Raw genomic sequence first — 20,996 nt, forward strand, 5'->3', positions numbered from 1 at the left:
CCCAAGGCCTGCCCCGGGCCGCCCCCTCCAGGAAAAGTCCCGCCCCAGGCCTGCCCCCTCCAGGAAAAGCCCCGGTCAAGGCCTGCCCCGGGCCGCCCCCTCCAGGAAAAGCCCCGCCCCAGGCCTGCCCCGGGCCGCCCCCTCCAAGAAAAGCCCCGCCCCACGCCTGCCCCGGGCCGCCCCCTCCAAGAAAAGCCCCGCCCCACACCTGCACCGGGCTGCCCCCTCCAGGAAAAGCCCCGCCCCAGGCATGCCCCGGGCGGCCCCCTCCAGGAAAAGCCCCGCCCCAGACCTGCCCCAGGCCGCCCCCTCCAGGAAAAGCTCCGCCCCAGGCGTGCCCCCGGCCGCCTTCTCCAGAAAAAGTCCCGCCCCAGGCCTGCCCCGGGCCGCCCCCTCCAGGAAAAGTCCCGCCCCAGGCCTGCCCCCTCCAGGAAAAGCCCCGCCCCATACCTGCCCTGGGCCGCCCCCTCCCGGAAAAGCCCCGCCCAAGGCCTGCCCCGGGCTGCCCCCTCCAGGAAAAGCCCCGCCACAGGCCTGCCTCCTCTAGGAAAAGCCCCGGCCCAGGCCTGCCCCGGGCCGCCTCCTCCAGGAAAAGTCCCGCCCCAGGCCTGCCCCGGGCCGCCCCCTCCAGGAAAAGTCCCGCCCCAGGCCTGCCCCCTCCAGGAAAAGCCCCGCCCCAGGCCTGCCTTGGGCCGCCCCTTCCAAGAAAAGCCCCGCCCCCCGCCTGCCCCGGGCTGCCCCCTCCAGGAAAAGCCCCGCCCCAGGCCTGCCCCGGGCCGCCCCCTCCAGGAAAAGCCCCGCCCCAGGCCTGCCCCGGGCTTCCTCCTGCAGGAAAAGTCCCGCCCCAAGCCTGCCCCGGGCCGCCCCCTCCAGGAAAAGTCCCGCCCCAGGCCTGCCCCCTCCAGGAAAAGCCCCGCCCCAAGCCTGCCCCGGGCCTCCCCTTCCAGGAAAAGCCCCGCCCAAGGCCTGCCCCCTCCAGGAAAAGCCCCGCCCAAGTCCTGCCCCGGGCTGCCCCCTCCAGGAAAAGCCCCGCCCAAGGCCTGCCCCGGGCCGCCCCCTCCAGGAAAAGTCCCACCCCAGGCCTGCCCCCTCCAGGAAAAGTCCCGCCCCAGGCCTGCCCCGGGCCGCCCCCTCCCGGAAAAGCCCCGCCCAAGGCCTGCCCCGGGCCGCCCCCTCCAGGAAAAGCCCCGCCCCAGGCCTGCCCCGGGCCGCCCCCTCCAGGAAAAGCCCCGCCCCAGGCCTGCCCCGGGCCGCCCCCTCCAGGAAAATTCCCGCCCCAGGCCTGCCCCGGACCGCCCCCTCCAGGAAAAGCCCCGCCACAGGCCTGCCTCCTCCAGGAAAAGCCCCGGCCCAGGCCTGCCCCGGGCCGCCCCCTCCAGGAAAAGCCCCGCCCCAGGCCTGCCCCGGGCCGCCCCCTCCAGGAAAAGTCCCGCCCCAGGCCTGCCCCGGGCCGCCTTCTCCAGTAAAAGTCCCGCCCCAGGCCTGCCCCGGGCCGCCCCCTCCAGGAAAAGCCCCACCCAAGGCCTGCCCCGGGCCGCCCCCTCCAGGAAAAGTCCCGCCCCAGGCCTGCCCCCTCCAGGAAAAGCCCCGCCCCAGGCCTGCCCCGGGCCGCCCCCTCCAGGAAAAGCCCCGCCCCAGGCCTGCCCCGGGCCGCCCCCTCCAGGAAAAGCCCCGCCCAAGGCCTGCCCTGGGCCGCCCCCTCCCGGAAAAGCCCCGCCCAAGGCCTGCCCCGGGCTGCCCCCTCCAGGAAAAGCCCCGCCCAAGGCCTGCCCCGGGCCGCCCCCTCCAGGAAAAGTCCCGCCCCAGGCCTGCCCCCTCCAGGAAAAGCCCCGCCCAAGTCCTGCCCCGGGCTGCCCCCTCCAGGAAAAGCCCCGCCCAAGGCCTGCCCCGGGCCGCCCCCTCCAGGAAAAGTCCCGCCCCAGGCCTGCCCCCTCCAGGAAAAGCCCCGCCCAAGGCCTGCCCCGGGCCGCCCCCTCCAGGAAAAGCCCCGCCCCAGGCCTGCCCCGGACCGCCCCCTCCAGGAAAAGCCCCGCCACAGGCCTGCCTCCTCCAGGAAAAGCCCCGGCCCAGGCCTGCCCCGGGCCGCCCCCTCCAGGAAAAGCCCCGCCCCAGGCCTGCCCCCTCCAGGAAAAGCCCCGCCCCAGGCCTGCCCCGGGCTGCCCCCTCCAGGAAAAGCCCCGCCCCAGGCCTGCCCCGGGCCGCCCCCTCCAGGAAAATTCCCGCCCCAGGCCTGCCCTGGACCGCCCCCTCCAGGAAAAGTCCCGCCCCAGGCCTGCCCCCTCCAGGTAAAGCCCCGCCCCAGGCCTGCCTTGGGCCGCCCCTTCCAAGAAAAGCCCCGCCCCCCGCCTGCCCCGGGCTGCCCCCTCCAGGAAAAGCCCTGACCCAGGCCTGCCCCAGGCCTGCCCCCTCCAGGAAAAGCCCCACCCCAGGCCTGCCCCGGGCTGCCCCTTCCAGGAAAAGACCCGCCCCAGGACTGCCCCCTCCAGGAAAAGCCCCGCCCCAGTCCTGCCCCAGGCCTGCCCCCTCCAGGAAAAGCCCCACCCCAGGCCTGCCCCGGGCCTCTCCCTCCAGGAAAAGTCCCGCCCCAGGCCTGCCTCCTCCAGGAAAAGCCCCGCCCCAGACCGGCCCCGGGCCGCCCCCTTCAGGAAAAGCCGCGCCCCAGGCCTGCCCTGGGCCGCCTCCTCCAGGAAAAGCCCCGCCCAAGGCCTGCCCCGGGCTGCCTCCTCCAGGAAAAGCCCCGCCCCAGGCCTGCCCCGGGCCGCCCCTTCCAGGAATAGCCCCGCCCCAGGCCTGCCCCGGGCCGCCCCCTCCAGGAAAAGTCCCGCCCCAAGCCTGCCCCGGGCCTCCCCTTCCAGGAAAAGCCCCGCCCAAGGCCTGCCCCGGGCCGCCCCCTCCAGGAAAAGCCCCGCCCCAGGCCTGCCCCGGGCCGCCCCCTCCAGGAAATTTCCCGCCCCAGGCCTGCCCCGGACCGCCCCCTCCAGGAAAAGCCCCGCCACAGGCCTGCCTCCTCCAGGAAAAGCCCCGGCCCAGGCCTGCCCCGGGCCGCCCCCTCCAGGAAAAGCCCCGCCCCAGGCCTGCCCCCTCCAGGAAAAGCCCCGCCCCAGGCCTGCCTCGGCCGCCCCCTCCAGGAAAAGTCCCGCCCCAGGCCTACCCCGGGCCGTCCCTTCCAGGAAAAGTCCCGCCCCAGGCCTGCCCCCTCCAGGAAAAGCCCCGCCCCAGGCCTGCCCCAGGCCTTCCCTGGGCTGCCCCCCCAGGAAAAGCCCCGCCCCAGGCCGGCCCCGGGCCTCCCCATCCAGGAAAAGCCCCGCCCCATACCTGCCCCTGGCTGCCCCCCCAGGAAAAGCCCCGACCCATACCTGCCCCGGGCCTCCCCCTCCAAGAAAAGCCCCGCCCCAGGCCTGCCTCGGGCCTCCCCGTCCAGGAAAAGCCCCGCCCCATACCTGCCCCGGGCCGCCCCCTCCAAGAAAAGCCCCGCCCCAGGCCTGCCCCGGGCCTCCCCATCCAGGAAGAGCCACGCCCCATACCTGCCCCGGGCTGCTCCTTCCAGCAAAAGTCCCGCCCCAGGCCTGCCCCGGGCCGCCCCCTCCAGGAAAAGTCCCGCCCCAGGCCTGCCCCGGGCCGCCCCCTCCAGGAAAAGTTCCGCCCCAGGCCTGCCCCCTCCAGGAAAAGCCCCACCCCAGGCCTGCCCCAGGCCTGCCCCCTCCAGGAAAAGCCCCACCCCAGGCCTGCCCCGGGCCTCTCCCTCCAGGAAAAGTCCCGCCCCAGGCCTGCCCCCGGCCGCCCCCTCCAGGAAAAGTCCCGCCCCAGGCCTGCCCCCTCCAGGAAAAGCCCCGCCCCAGACCCGCCCCGGGCCGTCCTCTCCAGGAAAAGCCCCACCCCAGGCCCGCCCGGGCCGTCCCCTCCAGGAAATGCCCCGCCCCAGGTCCGTCCCGGGCCGCCCCCTCCAGGAAAAGCCCCGCCCCAGGCCTGCCCCGGACCGCCCCCTCCAGGAAAAGCCCCGCCCCAGGCCTGCCCCGGGCTGCCCCCTCCAGGAAAAGCCGCGCCCCAGGCCTGCCCTGGGCCGCCCCCTCCAGAAAAGCCCCGCCCCAGGCCTGCCCCGGGCCGCCCCCTCCAGGAAAAGCCCCGCCCCAGGCCTGCCCCGGGCTGCCCCCTCCAGGAAAAGCCGCGCCCTAGGCCTGCCCTGGGCCGCCCCCTCCAGAAAAGCCCCGCCCCAGGCCTGCCCCGGGCCGCCCCCTCCAGGAAAAGCCCCGCCCCAGGCCTGCCCAGGCCTGCCCCCTCCAGGAAAAGCCCCACCCCAGGCCTGCCCCGGGCTTCTCCCTCCAGGAAAAGCCCCGCCCCAGGCCTGCCCCCGGCCGCCCCCTCCAGGAAAAGCCCCGCCCCAGACCCGCCCCGGGCCGTCCTCTCCAGGAAAAGCCCCACCCCAGGCCCGCCCGGGCCGTCCCCTCCAGGAAATGCCCCGCCCCAGGCCCGTCCCGGGCCGTCCCCTCCAGGAAAAGCCCCGCCCCAGACCTGCCCCAGGCCGCCCCCTCCAGGAAAAGCCCCGCCCCAGGCCTGCCAGGGCGCTGAGGCTGGGGGCCTGCCTGGTGCTGTCCAGGGGCCGGACCTGCCAGACTGGCCTCTGTGAAACTCCACACTCCCTTGTGCCAACCTCCTGGGTGGGGGAAGAAACTCGGGGAGGGCTGATGGTAGAGGGAAGGAGATGTGCGGGCCGGCTGCGCTCCAGCTGGCAGCGCATTGCTGTATCCAGGCTCGCGCGGAGTCATGCTGCTGCTGGGCTGCAAGCGGCTACTGGGCGTCATGCCGCTATGCAGAGAATGTGCCAGCACGCGGGGCGAGCACGTGTGACAGAGACAGAGCGCGAGAGAGCTTTGTTAAGCTTGGATTATAGTATCTCCGGTTCAGGAACGACTAGGTGCTTTTATAAACCAATCAATTTCCAATCCTTTGTGCACTAGGGCTGGATCCTTCCATAACCAATCCACTTCTTAGATCTTCCGGGATGCTGTGTCCCCTACCCAATCCGATTCTTTCCCTAGACAGACAAACCTTTATGGTCACCATCTTGGGTCCTATTGCGCATGCCTCATAGTAGAAGTCCCTCCTCCTGTGCCATCCTGGCTTCTACTGAGCATGCGCCCCGCAGTGGAATGTCTCCTGCTGTTTTTATTCCTCCCTTGGCAATGACCTTAGTGATCCTTTCTGCCCACTTTGGGGATTAGGTCCCTAGGGTGGAGGATGCAGTGGTCCCCTTAGGAGTGTATGAGGCTGTTGCTTCCTTATGAAGCAGGCTTATTGTCTGATTCAGCTCCCTAGTTTATTAGGCTTGATGTCTGATTCCCTTTGCTCTCTTCCTTTATTAAATCTAGCTGCCTATGCTAACAGGATCTTTAAACAATTGCAAATGATATTTTGCATGTCTGTCTTTAAGTCTGATTATTGGAGAAGATATTGGGAAGATATTCACTGTGTACCTGTTATCCGTGTCTTTGCACAGTTTCGGGCAAGAGAGAATGCTCACAGCCTTTTCACCTGCAGAGGACTTGAGAGTTGGAATATGCCAGATATCACTGAGAATCACTCACCCCCAATTCCTCTGCATATATTATTAGCACAGATGAAAAAACTGCCTGGATATTTGTATCATGTAACTACTACGTCCATGAAAACAGCAACAACTCTATGCACATTTCTTGCCCAGGAGAAGATTGGGCTCCTGACTCTGGGGCCCTATATGTGGATCAGAGGCTGATTGCACACAGTGTTAAAAAATGCATGTGGAATTGGATTTTAGATACGATGATGGAAATTCATTACTTCAACTATGGGAAGACTTAGGAAATACTGTTTTTCTTGTCTTGAACAATTATAACACCTTATGCTAATGTTGCACTGCACCTATTTTAGAGTGGTTTCATCTCACTTTTACTCTTCACATGACTTTCAGTGTGTTATCCATAAAATAGAAATAGTGGAATCTACATGCTATAATATTGTGAATTAGATAATCTCAATTACCTTTCTAAGGTGTTTTGTTTTTACTTTTTTTTAGTATTAAATGTGATGATAACTGTGAAAAGAGCATTTTAAATTTTGTGATGAATTCAAATGTTAACTGCTACTGTTCTTATTTGTATTCCTTTTAGGCACAGCATGTATCATTTCTTTTCTTTTTTTTTTAAATTTGAAAATAAACATTCCTAGACTTGCAGAGGTTAATCAACTTGCCATTTGTGGTATAGCAGAATGTGCCTTCGACCTACATCCTGTGGCTCATATTTCAGTAACCTTTATATTACTATTATTATTCCAAATTATTCTGTGGCTTTGGAACATTCCCCAGACTCATTTGATAATGATGAACTCTATCAGGTCTTGCATCCTCCCGTGAAGTGTGTGTGAGATCAAGTTGCACGTGTTTCTTATTGCAAAGACCATCGCTTAAATCAGGAGTCAGCAAACTGCAGCCCCTGGATCAAATCCTACCACCTATTTTTGTAATGGAATACAACCACATTTATTTAAGTATTGTCTATGTCTGCGTTCACACTACAAAGATAGAGTTCAGTAATTGTGACAGAGATTGCATCGCCTAAAATATTTATCATTTGACCTTTTGTACAAAAAGTTTGCTGACCCCTGACTTCTATCGTCATCCCAAATATTATAGAACCAATACCCATAAAGAATATTCCAGAATTCGTGAGTAACCTTAGCAGTCACCCTTTTAAGCTCTCTACCCTCAGCTAAATCAAGGTGAGCAAATGGAGTCCTTTAATTTTGCACATTTCTTGCCCAGGAGAAGCTTGGGCTCCTGACTCTGGAAGCATGTTTTCCTAGGAATCTCACTGATTATGGCTCCACTGAACATCAAAACAGGAAGGAAGGGACTTTGATGCATGCTGTTCAGCATCCTTACTCAACAGGTGAAAAAACTGAGACCCAGGAAAAGGAAGTGCTCTCCTCAGGGTAGGTGGCAGTTGGTTGTTGGATTAGAATCCAGTTATCCTGAATTCTAGTACTTCTGTTGTGCTGAAGACTGAATTAGACTGATTTACATTTCCCCACTGTGGATTGCAAGTGCGAACTTGCATCCAGATGTTCTGTGCTGAGTAAGGAAAGGTCATAGAAAGATTAAAGACATCACCCAGAAAGTTCATGTTAGGATCTGCAGCTCTTGAGCCTAAATATATAGACCAAGCAGGTCCTTGATTTGCTAAGAAAAATTACAAACAAAGAACAGACTGCACTATTCATCCTGGTCTGTTTTGCCCCCGATTTCCCTCATTTCTAATTCCCTCAAGGCTAAATATAGTGTTGATGTTACTGTCTGCCCTGATGTTATGGAGGGCTCAGAACAGACCAAGCCTGTGACAGCTGTTCAAATAGCATGAGTGAGTTCTTGGAAGGAGGGAGTTCATAAAGGGGGAGGCTGGGTTCTGGCTTTGATTTCTGAGTTTCTTTGTGTTGTTTCTGGGTGAAGATTGATCATCTTTTTAATTTATTGATTCATCAATTATGTGGAGTTTGTATAGTTTTATTAGTGAGAAAACCCAACATCTATGTTTGAGGCACCTAGGCCTACCCACTGGATTGATGTGTTTTATGGCCCAGTTCACCTGCACAAATAGCTTTGCTTCTAAAAATAATTAAATTCAGCAAGACTCCAATGGGAAACTCTAGTTGGAACCAGAAAAGACCCAACAGGAAGGCAGACAGGTAGGAGGAAATGTCATGACAAGGACAGGACTAAGGGAGTGATGTTATTGGGTAGGCCATAAAAACAAAAAAACCACCCATAATAATGATTTTTTAGAAGAAAGAAACCCTTGTGTGACATTGGTGATAACTGTCAGGACTGTGCATGGAATCTGATTTTTCCTCTGCCCAGTACCCCTTCTATTGTTCTAGTAACAGTACCTCCTTCCTTTAGGGTGCTTACCCCTCTTCACTCCATGTGGTTTGAATGGGGTTTTCCATCACAGGGCTATTTTACTGTGATTATGGATGTAGTTGTATGATCCAAGATAGGCCAATTGGATTTCTCTCCCAGCAATTTACATCTTGAGACAGAATGTGGATGGACAGAGACCCAGGTAGTTATGTTCATCTACTATGGAGATGCCCAGATCTGCCCTTCACTCAATCCTCCTAAAGCCTGGTTTCTCTCTCTTCAGTTTTTTGAGCTCATTCAGTATTTTTTCAATTTATTTATTTTTGTTTAAGTTATTCTTTTTCTGGTTCTATTTCTTACAGAATGTTTAAATAATACCAAGGAGCACAACACATCTGGGCCTAACATATATTTAAACAGCACACCATCTGTTATGTATGTGTGTATGTATGTATGTAAGTATGTATTATCAGTTATTAGTTCTGTTGCATGCATGAGCAAATTGAAATTAAAGAGAGCTTAGATAAGTTGCCAGGATTTATGCTGGTAATGAGAAAAAGAGCTAAAGTTGGAGCTCAGGATGATCCTATCCTGGATCCCTGACATCACAGAGCCCATGAGTGCAGAGGTCCTTTCTTCCTAGTGTAGCATCCTTTCCAGTACTGCTCTTAACTCTTACTTCCCTGATCACTCTGGAAGTGATGGGCATATTATGCTTTCCCAAAACAGTATAGTGGAGTTGCATCAGATACATATTTGACTTTTGTGAATTCAAGTGTTTAAACACTTGGTAATGAAAGAAGACAGGATATAGAAAGAGAGAATTTTAGTATTGCAAGTTATTCCATCTGTCAGTCTGGCTTATGAGCCAAAGGGAAAACAAGGTGGAAGAGGTGAGCATGATGATTGCCCAGTGGGTTTCAGATCTTATATCCCTCTTAATATGTGAGTATACAATCATGTATAAAATACATGGCCATGAATGTATTTTTTTTAATTAAACATTAACTCTGAAACACAGTCTATTTACACTGACCTCTCTTCCTCCTAAACTCTAGGTGTAGGTTTAATATTGTAGGAATCTGACTCTGGTGGGCTGCCTGACAGCTGGTGTTGTAATTTATGGACAGATATATTTTCTTTCTTCTTCTTTTTTTTAAATCCTCATCTGAGGACATTTTTGCATTTATTTTTATTTTTGTTACAGATGTTTCTCCTTTTTTACCCCATTGACACCCTCCTCCCCATCCCCCCCACCCTGACCCTGGCTTTGTTGTCCATGTCCATTGGTTATGAGTACATGCATATAAGTTCTGTGGTTTATCTCTTCCCTCTCCCCACCACCCCCTCTTCTGAGGGTTGTCAGTCTGTACCCTACTTCCATGTTTCTGGGCCTACCCTATTTCTCAGACTGTTATGTTCATTATATTCCATAAATAAGTGAGATCATGTGGTATTCATTTTTGCATTTATCTTGAGGTAGAGCAGGAGGGAGAGAGGGAGGGAGGAATGGAGGGGGGGAGAGAGAGAGAGAGAGAGAAAGAGAGAGAGAGAGAGAAACATTGATGTTAGAGAGACACATCGACTGGTTGCCACCTGCACAACCCCAACCAGGGAAGGGCTGCATCTGAGGTACATGCCCTTAGCAGAAACCGAACGCAGGACTCTCTGGTCTGCAGGCTGACGCGCTAACTGCTGAGACAAACCAGCCAGGGCCAGATATATTTTCTTTTAATTTTAATTTTTTACATAGAATTTATTGAGGTGATACTAGTTTGAAAAACCATATAGGTTTCAAGTGAACAACTACAATAAAACATCATCTGCACACTGCATGGTGCACCCATTGCCCTGAGCAAAGTCTCTGTCCAACCCATTTTTGGCTCTTTTGCCCACCTTTACCTATTCCCCACCTCCCTTTCTCTCTGGATGAATATATTTTCAAACATGATTTGGACTGCAGTCATTATTTGCTTATTGTTCTGACTTTAGAATTACAGCTCTATGCCTTACCATTATAGGAAGAAGTAGAATATAATGAAACTGTAAGACATGGCCTCTTGTGTCAGAAGGATTAACATTTATATACTAGTTCCATGTGTGATTCTGAACAACCCTTCATTTCCTCAAATTATAAGAAAAAAAATTAATGTAAAATGTTTAGCATAAATATCTATCTCTGATAAGTGCATTTAATACCCTTCTTATAATGAAACAGTAATATTAGCCAAATGTAGCAAAGAAAAGAGCTGGTACTTCTGAATCTTAGTTTATATTTTTATCTTTATCTTTACTTATATTCATAAAATTTGCATGCAGGTGTTTTGTGTAGAGTAAGAAAAAGCCATCAAAAGATTAAGGACATGTAAGGACATTACCCAGAAAGTTCATGTTATGATCTGCAACTCTTGAGCCTAAATATAAGACTAAGTCTCTTCCCAAAGATCTATGTCTCTGATGATGACAATAATAATACACATATATTTAGTTTGTAAGTCTGTGGGTCAGCTAGGCAGGTATGATCTTCTGTGGGTTCATTCTGTGTCTATGATCAGTTGTGGGTTGAGTAAGCAACTCTGCTGATCTTGACCAGGCTCTCTCACATGTATGTGGATCAGCTGATTGGAGGCTGGTGTAGGACAGTGTTGGCTGTCAACTGAATTTCATCCAGAGGGCCAGCTCAGGTTTGTTCATATGGCAGAGGCAGGGTTCCAAGAAAGAGAGGGAATCACACATGCCTCTTGAGACTTAGGCTCAGAATTGACACAATATCACTTTCTCCATATCCTATTCACCAAAGCAAGTCACAAGACCGGCCTAGATTCAAGGGGTAAAAGAAGAGACTCATTATTATAATGGGATAGCTGCAAAGTTATTGGTTTAAGGAGTATGGATACAATAAGGATATAATTTGGACTATCTTTTAAATCAATTTTTTGTAACTACATCTCTTAGTATCTGCCAGTAGGGTCTGGTGTGTTCTCAAGACAAATTTTTGTCTTCTGTAGAGGAGAATTCAGGTTCCCCAGAAGCTTACTGGTGACTAACACATATAGTCCACCAGGTTTTCCCTTAGTGTATTTTCCCCAATAGGATTCCTGGGATTGAGAGAAGATTTTTAACAGAGAGAGTTCTAGTTTATAAGAACATGGACCTGGAAAGGCAAATATTTGTTTCAGATTTAGGGTGAAATGCTCCACTTTACCTCAGAATTGTGACCATTTGGGCGTGGCCTGAATTCTCAAATGCATTTGTCAATTAGGATTGCTCAAAAAAGGCAATTGTTGCCCCAATTAATGTTAGCATTAATATTATTCTCCTTCACTGTAGTCACAAGAGGGGACCATAGACAAACACATGGCAAAGAATCCTACTTTTGATAGCTACAATCTAATTTTTGTTCTTTTTCTTGGTAGAGACGGTGGTGGTAGTGGTCCGTGCATGTGCTTGTGTGTGTGTGTGTGTGTGTGTGTGTGTGTGTGTGAATAAATAAGTTTAGAATGTCCAGAAAATGTTCTCTGAATAGAACAGTGGCTCATTATCATTAGATGTCAATCAAGAGGTCTATAGTGTTCTTGTGGCTGTCATTGGTGGTGGTATAGGTGTTGGTATTAGTTGATAGAGTGTTCTAGCTCTAAGGATCAAGAACAGAGTGACTCTCTGATGTCATGTTACAGGACTGCTGAGGATATGGCAAGTAAAATATGAATAATTCTATTAATTTCTCAAAAGAGTACAAATGCAAGTCTATAGCCATTGTTTTTTTTAATTTTAAAATTTATATTGAAATATAGTATGTACATTGAAATGTAATTTCTGCTTGATGAGTTTTATTCAACTTGATACACTTTCTTTTTTAAAATCTTTATTGTTGAAAGCATTTCAGATGTTCTCCCCTTTCCCCCCATTGACCCTTTCCTTTCTTAGTGTGAACACAACTATGTAACCAACACCTACTTTAAGAAATAAAAATCATTATAAGGACTACAGGCACCTCTCTCATTCCCTTCCTGGTTTCTACCACTCTTTAAAAGTAACCACTATATTGTTTTCTAATAGCATGATTAGTTTTTTCAGTTTTTCTGCTTTAAGTAGATGGAATCATACAGAATATACTCTTTTTTCTTGATTTCTTTCACTCAACATGATGATTTTGAGATTCATGTAAATTATTGTATCTATCAGTAATTTTTTTCCTTTTCATTGCTGACTAGTGTTTCATTGTATATGAATAATCCATGATTTGTTTTTCCTTCATTTATTGATGGACTTCTGGTTTGTTTCCAGATTTTGTCTATTATAATTATGCTACTATGAACATTTTGTGTATAAGTCGGTGTAAAAACACATATAAAATATACTTTTCTTAGATTAATCCCTACAAGAATAATGGCTGGATTTTATGGTAGGTGTACATGCAACATTTTAAGAAATAGCAAAAGTAGTTTTCCAAAGTGATTGCATTGTTTTACATTTCCATCAGAAGAGTATGAGAATTCTAGTTGCTCCACATCCTTGCCAATAAATGGCATGGTCCATTATCCTAATTGTAGCCATTATTATGGGTATGTATTACATTATGCTTTACATTGCATTTTCCTGATGGCTAATGATATTGAGCATTTTTTATATGCTTAGTTACCATTTGTATATCTTCTTTGGTGAAGCATCTGTTTAACTCTACTGCTCATTTTCTCTTTGGGTTGTTTATATTTTAAAATTGAGCTTTATTAATTTTTATATTTTCTGGATACAAGTCTTTTGATATTTGTGTTTTGAGAGTTTTCTCCCAATCAGTGGCTTCTCCCTCCCTTTTACTGGTGACTTTTAAAGTGAAAGGTTTTTCATTTTTCAAACTTTAATTCATTAATTTTAAGTCTTTATGTTTCATGCTTTGTGTTTTCTATATAAAAAACCCTTGCCGAGTTCCCAAAGTAACAATCTGTTTCTGCTTTGTTTTCAGTGGGAAGCTAGTTTCATTTTTGTGATTCTGAGCCTTATGGGATGTCCACTTAATTTTGCAGTAGCCTTGGAATCAGCTCTCCTCGGCCCATGTTGCCTCTACTCATTTTCAGGGGTAGCAGGGACCAATTATCTTGGTTATGCAATTGCCTTTCCTTTCCCGTATGCAAAATTCCCATCCGTATGTGTGGACCCACCACACTATGAAGAGTACCACCTGACGCTTCAAACCTTTGACCTGTGCCTGAGCTTTGCCATGACCTGTGCATCCCTGACCGTGTTCCTCAAGCTCTCTGCAAGACTTATTTGGAATGGACACATAAATCACAAGATTATCTTAGTGTCACCTCCAGCCAGAATCTGTTTTCCCATCTGCTTGGAATGCAGCACTAGTTTGGGTGAGAGTTCCAGATAAATGTAATAAGCAGCATGTCTTTGTATTATTGCTAGCAGAAATGAGAAGCTGCCGGGGAGCCTAGAGTCATCTTGGAGACAGACCTCTCTCCTGTTGTGTCCTTGAAGCCAGCCCCATTACAGCTAGCTCACTCAGCTGTCTCTCTCAACCAACAGTACACAAACAACCCACACCCTCATGGAATTTAAGCAACATATTAGGCAACTATTGAAAATCATTATTTTAAACAATATGTAATAATATTATGTCTTCTTATGGTCAATAAAAAAAAAAAACAGAAAAAAAAACAAAACAAAAAAAAACAACCCTTGCCTACTTTAAAATCACAGATAATCTTTTTTTTTTCTATAAGTATTATAATTTTAGCTTTTATGTTTAGGTCTGTGATCTATTTCCTCAATTTTTATTTATGATGTGAGTTAAGGATTAATTTTCATGTTTTTCTCAAATGGATATCCAGTTGAGTAGTAACCTTTGTGAGAAGAATTTTCTTTCTTCTTTGAATTACCTTAGATATTTGTCAAAACTCAGTTGATCAAACACATGTAGATCTGCTTCTAGACTCTCTGTTCTATTCCATTGACCTGTATGTCTGTCTTTTCACCTGTGCCAAACTATTTTGATGATTGTGTCTTTAAAGTAGGTTCTAAAATCAGAATAACCTCTCCATCTTAATTGTTTTTGATACTCTAAAACCTTTGCATTTCCAATAAATTTTAGAATCAGCCTGTCAAGTTCTAAAACATTCTGCTGAAATTTACTTGGTATTATATTAAATCTATAGATCAATTTGGTGAGAACTGTCAACTTTACAATATAAGTATTTCAGTCCATGAACATGGTATATCTTTCTATTTATTTAGGACTGTCTTGATTTATTTCACAATGTTTTGCTATTTTAAGTGTCATGATATTGGGTGTCTTTTGTTAGGTTTATTCTTATGTATTTTATATTTTTAATACCATTTTAAATAAAATTAAAAATTTTTAGTTTGCTATTATTTGCTGTTAGTGTATAAACATACAATAGGTTTTACAAATATTAGCTTTATCCTACATCCTTGATAACTGATTTTGTTAGTTCAAGTTGTTTTGTAGATTCTTAGGGATTTTATAGGTACAAAATTATATCATCTGTAAACAATGACAGTTTTCTTTTTCCTTTCCAAGTCTTATGTCTTTTTTACCCCTGATCTTATTACAACAATGAGGACTGCCATAACAATGTAGGGTAGAAGTGGTGAAGGCAGGCATCCTTCTTTTGTTCTTGATTTCTGGGTAAAATAATTCACACTTTCAATATTAAGTATGATGTCAATTGCAGGTTTTTCAAAGATGCCATTTACCACTTTGAAGGTGTTCACTAATATTCTGCTTTTTAAAAATATAGTAAATTATGTTAATTATTGAATGTTAAATTAACTTTGCATTCTTGGTATAAATTCTACTTGGTCATGATATATTATCCTTTTTACATATTTTTGGATTTATTTGCTTATATTTTGTTAAGGATTTTACATGGGTACTATTCATTTGTAATTTTCTTTATTGGTAATGTGATTGTCAGATTGGCATTAGAGTTACGCTGATCTCATAACATGAGCTGAGCAGGGATCTCTTCTCTAATTTTTGAAAAAATTGGGTAACATTGGTACCATTTCTTCTTGGAATGGTTGATATTATTCAATATTAATATCTTCTAGACTTAGAGTTTTTATGAGGGGACCTTTTTGACATTAAATGTAAATTATTAACATATATTCAATTATTCCTTTTTTTTGTTTCCTTTTGTGTCAGTTTTGGTAAATGGTGCTTTTCAAGAAGTTGTCCTAAGTTGTTAAATTTGTTGTTACAAAGTTGTATGTATTTTCTCATATTATTGTTTTAATATTTGTAATGGGGTCCTCCTTTGTGTTCTTATTATGGGATGGGTGATTTTTGTTTTCTCTATTTTATATTTAATCAGTCTACCTAGAGTTTTCTCAATATTATTGATAGTCTCAAAGAAGCAAAACAGCTTTGTTATGTTAATTTTCTCTATTGTCTGTCCATTTTTAAAAAATTTCATTAAATTCTGCTATTATTTTATTCCTTCTACTTATTTTGGGGTCACCTGCTCTTTTTTAAAGCTTGTTTTTAAAGTAGAATTTTATGTTATTAGATTTCTATATTTTTCATATTTAGGCATTTAAAGCTGTATTTCCACTTTGAGCACTACTTTAGCTTCATCTTTCACATTTTGATGTATTATATGTAATGGTTAATTTTACCTGTCAACTTGGCTGGCTCTGGTGCCCAGTTGTTTGCTCAAACACTGGAGTAGATATTGCTGTGAAGGTGTTTGTGGATGTAATTATCATTTACAATCAGCAGACTTTACGTAAAGAAGATGACCTTTCAAAGTGTGTGTGGGGGTTGGGGGGCACTCATTCAATTTGTTAAAGGCCTTAAGAGCAAAAATTGAGGTTTCTCAAGGGAGGAATTCTGCCTAAAGATTGCAACCTAAAATCTGGATTGAGTTTCCAGGAGTTGGCCCTTTGTAGATTTCAGACTCAAGACTGCCACATCAATGCTTATCTTAGGCAGAGGGCTTCTGAGACAAGTGAAACTGCAAGAATTAGAGGCATAAGATCTTTCTTGGCATGTTAAAGAGTATTCTTGGAAAAGGAAAGTATTTCACTTAATTTATTCTAAATCCTTCTTATTTGATCACTTAGTATTTTATGTCACAATTTCTGATTAAATGTAAAAGTCTCAAAATTAGGGGACTGGCAAAAAAGGCTTGAAAACCAGAGGCTTGGCCTCAGAAGGGATGCATACAACTGAAGAGAGACTTTTTAGAAGCTCAAACAGGGAGCAAGTCCAGATAGGATGTGAACTAAAGACAGGCCAGGCAGCCCGAGTCAGGTTTGGAGGTCGTACCATGGAGAGCGCCTGGGAAGGTGTTGGGGAGGGGAGGACGAAGCACTTATCCAGGTGCTGTGGACAGGTTCAGGGGTAAATTCTGAGACTGGTCTAGAGGAATCAAAATGACACCAAGATACAATTTAAAACCAGAGTATTTTCCATTTCCGAACCAGATGGTATTTACAAGGCATAGTACTTGGACCATGAAGTATGAGCTGGAGGTTCACAAACTCTTCAGGAATCCATGGATGGACTAGGAAATACACAGTCTCCTGAAACTGTATATGAAACGTGTGCATATGTGTTCATAGATTTTTTTGGGGGGGATAGATGTCCCATAATTTACATCAAATTCTGACCGGGCTCATGGCCTCCAAAATGTTAGAACTGCTGACTCTAGGCTCAGAGGTTATATAAACTGGTGGCCTGTGTACTGCAAGAAGACAGAATCTGTGTGCTGTTGTGCTATGGCCCCAGATCATGTTAAAAGGCATGTGATTAAGGCTCATCCAAAGCTTAGTCCCAGGCCAACCAGTTTAGTACCCATTTAAAAATAAATCCAGTTCAAGCATTTATGTAGCCATATGTCCCCAGCAGGCATTTGAATTGTAACCACTGTGCCAACTCAGTTCATTGAATCAATGTAGGGCTGGTGGTATAGACAGAATCAGAGAAGCTTTTAAAAATGACAGATCTACAGGAAGGTCTGGGATGGTACCTGGGAATATATAATTTTATAAATTTCTCAGTGACATCACTCTTCAAAGAGGGGAGAATAGCAACATCAACATCACTTAGGGGCTTGTAAGAACTAGAGCATCTGTGAGCCCCCCTCCCCAGACTCACTGAATCCGAACCTGCGTTTAACAGGATCCTTGGGTGCTTTGAATGTGGGTTAACGCTTGAGAAGCTTTGCAGCAAGTTTTAGAAACTTCTAGCCTAAAAGTCTCTCTCTCTCCTTACTGATATGAAGAAACTCCAATTAGGGTAATAAGAATATTTTATTAGGTATGGCTAGTTGTTTCAAAGCATTTTACACATATTTTCACATTTGATTATTTAAAAAAAATAAGCTATATTATAGCTTTATAATAAAGTAATATTATGTATTAGTTAATGCCCTCCTAGGAGATGAATACACACCTAGATGTTAGTAGAAACAAGCCTGAGAGAAGAGAAACATTTAGGTAAACATGAGTTTCCTGGTATTAGAATTGTGTTCTTCTCTTTACAAATGTACTGTCAGTTTCTCTTGATTCTTTCAGAAGCAGCAATTTGAACCTTCAAAGTGCACAGCTCTGTCTGTGTAGAAACAGTTGTGGGGCTCGTACCAGATTGAGACCGAAGAATGTACATCTCTCCTCAGGGTGTTCAGGGAGTGAATGTTCTCCAACTACCGATTCAAGCAAGAAACAAAACCAATGCAAATCGGTTTCTGCATGTACTTGCCCTAATCGGGTTTTACAAAGGTTTTCTCTTCTAGACAAGAAGAAGGAAAGAAGAGAACGAAAGTGCTAAGATACGTTTTTTTTTTGGTCCAGATCCATTCAAAGGGCATCGTATCACTTTGTTTCCCTTATTTTCCATGGTTGGAAAATTCACAGGAATATGGAGACATATTTTGTTGCTCTATACACTTTCGATCAGAATAGGATTAACTAATTCAACCATCAGTCAAGTAGCTGCAGGTATTTCTTTCTCTCCTCCTTTTATTCTCTTGCTTTCTTGCTCATTTATTAATGAAATACTAATATTAAATAAATTAATTGAACCACCCTGCACATTTTATAATGTTTACTTTTTTTTCCCCTTCTGCAGTAGATTTAAGGCAGCTTCTTACCAGAGACCTGGTCTGAACATTTGGAAGAAACAAAATTTAAATATAACATGACACAGTGGTTCCTGCACAGTTGCTCAGCTAGGCTGCTCAGCGACCCAGAGCAATGCCCGTCACTGTGCCCACCTGCTCCAGAAAGCTTCAACCGAAAGAGAAAGTCATGACTCAGCCTTGACAGGAAGCCCTGGAAAACCACGAATTAATTGGAAATTGGATACAAGTGATTAGAGTCAAGTTAGATTCCTTTCCAATTAATCCTAAATTTTTATCTCAATGAAAAGAAATGTAAATGTTGGTGATTGTGGTAGACAGGACAATGGCCCCCAATGATGTCTACGTCCTAACCCCAAAACCGGTGAATATTGTTATCTTATGTGACAAAGGGGACTTTACTGATGTGATCAAGTGAAGGGTCTTGTGTTGGGCAGGTTGAGTCACTCAGGTGGGCCCAGTGTAATCAGGAGGATCCTTAAAAGTGGGGCAAGAGGCCCGAGGTCAGTAGTCAACGTGAAGATGGAAGTGAGAGCTGGGTGGTGTGAGGAAGGAGTCATGAGCCAAGGGATGCAGGAGGCCTGTAGGCGCTGAAGAGTCAAGGAGACCAGTTCTCCCTGAGAGCGTCCAGAGGAGCCAGCCTGCCAACACCTTGACTTGAGCCCAGGGAGACTGATTTTGGATTTCTGACCTCCACAGCTGTAAGAGAGCAAGTCTGTTTTGTTTAAGCCACTAAGTTTGTGGTAATTTTTAACAGCAGTAACAAGAAAACCATTGCAGTTAAATAGGTATTTTTTTAGGTACTTAGGCTATAACTTTATATAACTGCATTTTGATTAAAAACCACCATATTAGGAAATATTACTGTCAAAATCATCAGTTTTCCTTCCTTGAATATTGACTTAAAAATTTTTGTTCATTATTGATTTTTAGACAGAGAGGAAGGGAGAAGAAGAGAGAGTTAGAAACATCAATGAGAGGGAACATCGATTGGCTGCCTCCTGCATGCTGCCTACTGGGGATTGGAACGAAAACCTGGGCATGTGCCCTGACCGGGAATCGAACTGGCAACCTCTTGGTGATGGGTCGGGGCTCAACCACTGAGCCACACCAGTTGGGCAAATATTGACTTTTTAAAAATCCTTTTTACCTTGACTGGTGCTATTATCGAGCTGGGGAATGCTTAGAGTTGATTATGATCTGATCTGAGTGAGGGTGTCTCGTCCCGTCTGGCAAGCGGGTCGTGCTGGCAGCTTGGTTTTTCAGTAGAGTTTGTGGTTAACTGTTGTTGGCTTTTAGGAGTCAGAAATATGTCTCTCCATATCCCGTTTCTGCCACTTCTTAATATGTAACTTTAGGCATGAATTTAACTTTTCTAAGCTTGCCTTGTATGTAAAATAGGGATCACAGAGGTGTTAAGAAGATTATGTGAAATAATGCAAGCAAAGTTCTTAGCACAGATTCCACTAGATAGGGACTACCACCTACTCAGTAAAGTATCCATCACTGGTTGGTTAAAACTGCAGCAGACTTAGGCAAGGTATACCCATGTTTGTTCATTATGATCATACCTGGGCCCCATGGAAGTGGTAATCAATCAATCAATCAATCAATCATTCAAGAGATCTCTGGTGATTAATCAATCAACCAGCTGGATAGAATAATCTTTTTTTTTAACAGAAAAATGTAATCATATAATGTTTCATTGTTGCTAAGTTATAGCTTTAGTTTTTTTTGCCAGTAGAAATTATTTATTTATTTATTCATTTTTTAATTAATTAATTTATTTTAATTACAGATGTTTCTCCTCCCCCCCCCCCACTGATTCCACCCTCCCCCTCCCTCCCCGCCCTGTCCCCAGCCTTTTTGTCCATGTCCATTGTTCATGCACACATGCATATAAGTTCTGTGGTTTATCTCTCGCCCACCACCCCCTCTTCTGGGGATTGCACTTCTGCGTCTCTGATACTACCCCATTCCTCAGACTGTTATGTTCATTATATTCCACAAATAAGTGAGATCATATGATACTTGTCTTTCTCTGTTTGGCTTGTTTTGTTTAGGATAATACTTCCCAGGTCCCTCCATGTTGTCTCAAAGGATAAGAGATCTTTCTTTCTTACAGCTGCATACTACTCCATTGTGTATATGTACCACTGCTTTTTTATCCATTTGTTTACTGATGGACATTTGGGCTGCTTCCAGATCTTAGCTATTGTAAATAGTGCTGCTGTGAACATGTAGGTACATATATTCTTTCTGATTGGTGTTTCAAGCTCCTTAGGGCTTGTTCTTAGAAGTGGGATCACTGGGTCATATAGCAGTTCAATTTTTAATGTTTTGAGGTAACACTATATTGTTTTCCATAGTGGCTGCACCAGTCTGCATTCCCACCAGCAGTGTACTAGAGTCCCCTTTTCTCCACACCCTCGCCAACACTTGTTGTTTGATGATTTGTTGATGGCGGCCATTCTGACAGGTGTGAGGTGACCTCATGGTTGTTTTAATTTGCATCTCTCTGATGATTAGTGATGTTGAGCATTTCTTTACATCTCTTAGCCATTTGTATGTCCTGTTTGGAGAGGTGTCTATTTAGTTCCTCTGCCCATTTTTTAATTGGGTTCTTTGTCTTCTTTTTGTTGAGTTGTATGAGCACTCTCTATATACTGGATATTAACCCCTTATCTGATATATCATTGGCAATTATGCTCTCCCATACAGTGGGTTGCCTTTCCATTTTGATGATTGTATCTTTTTCTGTGCAGAAGCTTTTGAGTTTGATATAGTCCCATGTGTTGATTTTCTCCTTTGTTTCTGTTGCTTTAGGTGATGTATCAGTGAAAATTCTGCTGCATAGGATGTCTGACATTTTGTTGCCTACATTTTCTTCTAGGATTTTTATGGATTCATGAGTCACATTTAAGTCTTTCATCCATTTTGAGTTTTGTCTTGCGTATGTTGTAAGTTGATGGTCTAGTTTCATTTTTTTGCAT

This window comes from Molossus molossus, unplaced genomic scaffold, assembly GCF_014108415.1.
Source record: "Molossus molossus isolate mMolMol1 unplaced genomic scaffold, mMolMol1.p scaffold_m16_p_17, whole genome shotgun sequence".
Classification (NCBI taxonomy): Eukaryota; Metazoa; Chordata; class Mammalia; order Chiroptera; family Molossidae; genus Molossus; species Molossus molossus.